This window comes from Lolium perenne, chromosome 7, assembly GCF_019359855.2.
Source record: "Lolium perenne isolate Kyuss_39 chromosome 7, Kyuss_2.0, whole genome shotgun sequence".
NCBI classification, from domain to species: domain Eukaryota; kingdom Viridiplantae; phylum Streptophyta; class Magnoliopsida; order Poales; family Poaceae; genus Lolium; species Lolium perenne.
The window spans coordinates 297842916-297848970 of NC_067250.2; the positions used below are offsets into that span (position 1 = coordinate 297842916).

At 41.0% G+C, this 6055-nt stretch overlaps 1 long non-coding RNA gene across 1 annotated transcript; it reads right to left on the bottom strand.

Annotated features, from left to right (window-relative positions):
- Positions 1-5306: 5306 nt before the first annotated feature.
- On the bottom strand, positions 5307-5747 carry LOC127312096 (uncharacterized). The gene is made up of 2 exons (XR_007858156.2): positions 5628-5747; positions 5307-5541 (listed from the first exon to the last, which is right to left on the bottom strand). It is a non-coding gene; the product is annotated as an uncharacterized lncRNA (long non-coding RNA).
- Between the last annotated feature and the right edge of the window lie 308 nt (positions 5748-6055).

The following is a 6055-nucleotide window of genomic DNA, read 5'->3' on the forward strand; positions in this document are numbered from 1 at the left end:
ATCGAAAACGTTAGAAGAGATATATGCGAAGTCCGTTTTCGATGAATTAGAACTTGTCATGAAAATAAGCACAAGCTCTAAAACACCACATGGATAAGACATAAATAAAAAACAATAAATATGATGCAAGGATGCAACGGTTTGAGCTCACTCCGAATGATACGATCGAGTTACTCACTCGAGAGCCCTCTGGATAGTACGGACACTATCCTATCAACCGGTCTCCCAACTAAACCACGAGACCGGAAGAAAGAAACCCTATCAAGAGAAAACCTTAACCTTGCGCATTCCACTTGAGCTCAATGATGACGATCGTGACCGCAACAAGATGGAACGTCTTTCTTGATTGTGCTTGCTTGATGAAGTCTTGCGGATTGCTCCCCCATACTCCACTATGGCTGAGCTTCTTCTTATTCGGTGCATCTTCATATATCCATGAACACAATATTAATGTCAAGCTTCAAGCATATGACCTCTTCGAGTTGGCTCATCTTGAACTTGCACTTCATTTCTTCTTATTGCAACCTTGAAGCCAACATATGATTCAAGCATTTCCTATGGATAACTCCTACAAATATAACTCAATGCAAACATTAGTCCATAGGGATTGTCATTAATTACCAAAACCACACATGGGGGCTCCATGCACTTTCACTAGGGCATCGACACAAAATAGGGGGTGACGATGGCAACACTTGGGCGGCACCAATGCAGGCATATGGCAGTGAGGTGGCGTACGCTAGGGTTGGCTTAGACGTCTCCTGCCCCTCACTTTCTATAGGGGAGATCAGTGATAGCATGTAAATCCAACACTTTTTAGGCATATGAAATATGCCCTTTACCACATATATCATGCTCCATCTCGCTATAACTATGCCAATACTCTTTACTTTCAACTCTCATTCACTTTCATATGAGTATTGCATAATTACTAGTTTTATTAGGATTTTATTACCTTTCTCTTTCTTTTTATGTGTGTAGGTGCAAGACACATTTATGACTAAGGGAAGTCAAATGGATCAAAGAGGACACAATATGGAGGAGCTGCAGCCACCAGACGTAGCCATTTGGAGGATGGAAAAAATTGAATTTTTCCATAATCACACCATACAAATCCAAGATGATGGTGTTGTATCCCTCATCCATAGGAGTTATGTGAGCTGAAGAACACTGAAATCGTAGTTTGTATGAGGAAATGGCGGTCATTTTACTATGGAGCCCACCAACTTTAAAGAACATCTATACAGGAAGGGCCTGCCCGTTTGGCTGCCCGTATCACGACATCCAGGTCGCGAACCTCCACAAAATAGACGTTTCTTCACCATTTCGGCCCTAATCGTCCCTAGGGTTTCCCCAAGCCATACGGTCGGTATTGGGGGGGTGCCAAGGGCCCTCCTAGGCCTATATAAAGAGGTGGAGACCCAAGGGAGAGGAACAAATCTCCATAGACCTCCACGGGCAAAGCCCTGCTTCTCCAACACCTCCATGGCCGCCACGCCGCCGCCATAGCCACCACCGTGGATATATACACCATCACCACCATCCAAGGAGAAGGGAATAGGATCTTGAAGGCCTCAACATCAATCTACATCGTCATCATCATCAATGTGCCGTCTCCATCGTCGATCCCCTCTGTATAATTGTTGTAATTCCAAACTCTATTCTGGATATGCACTTGTATTCATTCATACCTTAATTCTCCATCTATACTATTGGTATGATGTTTATTACATTCATATGTGAGTATTTACCTTTGTTCTTGGGGAGTATTGGGGAAATCCTAGCAAACACTATGTCTTGAAATAAAGATGGTTTATACTTTTTTTTCATGATTGTATATTAGTTAACTCTCTCAATGTTATGTGTTGTGCATCATGTAACATTTGCCTTCGGGATGGGAGAGGGAACTACTCTTGGTTAGAGGGTGTTGTTGAAGGTGCTAAGGGACATGTCGCATTGGATCTTCACTTACCTAGTCAATGGAGGGGTGAGGGGACTCACTGAATCTATCCATAACCATGGAGAACCCTTAATTATAGTTAGATTGAAGTGTCTGACTATCAATTGCTATGGTGGTTATGAGGGATGACAATTGATTTGTCATCCAGTTATAGAGCTCTACCCATTACATACACATGAAGGAAGATATAGATTATCCTAATCATAATTAATAGATGCTAGTGGGGGAACTAACACTCCCTGTGAACTCTTTAATCATATTGCTCTCTCCGAACTCCTATTCACATGCCCTTTAGTTTACTATATTTATTTAGTTATTTACTTTGTCGTTATTCACAACCACACTTCAATTATCAATCCTCCATCATACACATTACCCTATAATTAGCAACAAGTACTAAGTACTTCTTTACTAATAATAACAAGGGGCATAAAGACCTTCTGAACTCTAGATCTTCGTGGTTCGATACTCTTACTTGAAAACTAGCTACAAACTAATTGTGCACTTGCAGTCAGCAATGGGTGTTGTGGATATACTTTATGGGCATAGACATGACAGAGCCAAATGCTAGTCAACCAGGGTGCCCCACATGAGGTGAGTTAATAAGGGCCCATCAGACATGTCCGTTTACCAATAATCAAGATGGAGGCCCATCTGACTAGGAACGACCCAAGACGGATTCGACTACTAGCCCAAGAAGTATTCCGCTAGAAGTAGAAGGCGGAATACTTGGAGCATACATCACATGATACGTGCCACCATAGGACTCCAATCCATAGTCGGTAAGGACTTACCATCGTAACCCTACACATTGTTTCCTTATAGTAATTTACAGCAGGAGTAGAGATTCGCCACTAATGGCAACAAAACTACACGTGTTTTGCACATAGTTGATACTCAAATTGTAGAGTGATGTAGCAAGGTTGATTTCCCCACAAGGGTGACATGGAGAACACTACTATTGCTACCTAGTTACAATATAACATTTGGTCATCTCATTACAACCATTCGATATCCAAGTCTACACTACACTCATGGTCAAACGAATATTCGTAAACGGTAATACTTGTCGTTGAGAAATTAAAGGAAATAATATTGATGATGTGTTTTACTGTATATCAATTATGACCTATCCAACATAATGTTTCTCCAATAGTGTTGTGCTCATATATTATCAGCAACATCGTAACACTTTACTTTTGCCCATGGTAAGAAAAACAAGACCATCAATAATATATGCAGTAGTATTAAAGGCGAGACTAGCGATATCTATTTGGTGTTCATAATTTCACACATGTAATTTGGTTTTCCTTCAAATCACGATAATCGGAACCATACAGTTGTAGCATAGAACCATAAACATTAATTATGAATCAGAAAATATAATTAATCCAACTTTACTATTGCCTCTAAGGCATGCTTCTTTTAAAATCTTCCCCTTGCGAGTTACTTTTTTTTTGTTGATCCGAGCTTATATTGTTGACCATCTTAAGAGCATAACTACCCTTTCCCCATCCATTGGTTTCGAATCCAAAAAAATATTGAGCTTAATTTTGAATAAGTTTTTTTTGGAGGGTGAATTTCGAATCCAGGTGAGAGAAACATAAGGGATTAGACTAACATCTAAGATTCACGGACGTTAAAAAAAATTCACGGGGCCATGCGTGCAGCCATGCGGGCCGCATAGGACCCCAAATTTTTAGGGGCCCATATTTTGTTCTACAGCGTATATGCTACATCCGCTTAAAGGAAAAAAAAACCAGGAGCTCCTACTCACCACCTTATGCGGGGAGAGTATTCAGGGCCGCAACAGGATTCCGCCCCGCATGCTTAAATTGGCCATGCACAGTAGTGTCGTTTGTCTACACTAGTAAGCATGCACGTGCAACACACGTCTATTAAATATAATACATATATCTTTTTTCAGTCTTATTTATCTTGGGTCGAGTTCAATGAGACACTTAAATTAGATTTATGGCCCAACGGTGTAAGCGTGTGCATAAAATTTGAGTGGTCTATATTGCTGTCATCAACTTCGATGTTTTGGCTTCTCAGGGTCTCCATCATTTATTTTTAGAGCAAATAAAACAATATTTCATATGAACAAAAACAATAATAGAGTTGTTTTTCCAAAAAAAAAAACAATTTTACATTATAATAAGTATCAGGGTAATGAAGAAAACACAATTTAAAATATCGAACAAAATATCTCTCGTCGTCTTGTATTCCATAATGATTAACATATACAAACCAAAGGATGACTTACGTCATTATGTAATTTGAATGATGCAATTTTTGTGAAAACCATGATTTTTAAAAGATAGTCAATTAAATATAATTACCCAAAGGATTTTATAACAATTTTTGAAAGAAAGTTTTTAAAATCTTATATAGTCCTAACACGCTAGCTGGACCAAAGCAAATCTAACTTCATTTCGTCCAAATTGAAATAGGAGAGACCTTGATCGTCGTCTATTTCTGGAAAAAAACCTAATAAGAAGAATAAAAATTGATGAAATACGGAGTAGATCAGTTAGGCAGGTGGAGAAGAAAATAAAGGGAAAGATAGCTGGTTGGTGGCTAGCGTGCTACCGGAACCAGACAGACCACTCTCAAGCTTCCTCTCTCTTTCCTTTCTCTCCCATCCCCTCCTTTTCCTCCCTGCCGCTGGTGCCGGGGTCCTCCTCCTCCCGACATCCCCTGCCTCCCGCCGCTCCAGCGAGTGCCTCCCCCTTCCCCGCTGCTGCAGGGATCTCCGCTCCCTCCCTGCCTCCCCGCCGCCGGCGGTCCCTGCTTCGTCCTAGTCGTAGGCTCTGGTCACGAAAGAGCTCGAGGATTCATATCTTGTTCCTGTGGAGAGCACGCAGCGCTCAAGCTCGACATGCTTCATGCCAGGCGACCCTGAGCTAGGCGCCGACGGAGGTGGAGGCGGGGGGCACGGACGTCGTCTCCACTGGATTCGCGGACACGGCCAGCGACAACCTCAAGGTAAATTCGTGACTTATTTGAGGGAAGTTGCTGTCTTAGCTAATCACGTACTGTGTAGCAATCCAGGTTTTGGGTTTTCTAGTCATCCGATACATGAATTTTAGGGAATTGCATTACCTGTAGCTGCTGTCTAAAATGTTGCTCGGTGTAAAAACAATTTGCCGTAAAGCAGTGCAGGCAACAAATTCTTTGTACTGAATGTTCAGTATAGATATTCATATCTTTTTAAATTCCAGGCTGGACTGAAGAGAACAATAAGTGTGTATTCCCACATCTACAGGCTCATAATCAAAGGAGCATTTCAAAAGATTAAATTAAGTAGTGGAGATTTGGAAATGGAGTTACTCAGCTTCAACCCTTTGTTAAGTTCTTATCTTGGCTACAAAAAGAAGGAACACAAATAAAGTGTATCTGTAGCTATTAAAAACCATCGCCAAATACATTCAGCTACAAGATATAAAGCGAAGAATGCATATTAAGGGGGATATTATATATACAGATCTGGTGAGTTGTAAGAAACAATAGTGGCTCGTTTATATCCTTCATCGACATCATTCCTCTTTAATGCTTGCATACTTCGGTATGAACAAAACCTAAAATGACCAAGAAATATTCTTAGAGTCAAAATTAGTTACATAGATATACGATTATAGATAAAAATAACCATAGAAGAACACACCTGCTTCACCCCTCTAAAACATCTCGATAGACAATGTTTTTGGTGCTTTTACCGGATTTATCAACCTCATTGTTTGGCTTGGCCAAAATCCGTGTCGTTTTTCTTGACACTCCCCTTGACAGTGCAACATATAGCTGTCCATGTGAGAATACAGGCTCGGGAAGGTAAATACCGACGTTTGGTATGGTCTGACCCTGTGCCTTGTTGATGGTCATCGCAAAACTCAGCCGGATGGGGTACTGTTTTCTCTTGAGTTTGAACGGAAGTGAGATGTCATCCGAAGGCGACATAGGGATCCTAGGTATGAATACCCTTTTTCCAGCATGCTGACCACCAACAATCTCTGCATCTATTGCATTATCCTGGAAGGCTCTGATCATTAGCCGCGTTCCATTGCATAGGCCATTATGAGGGTCGAGGTTCCGGAG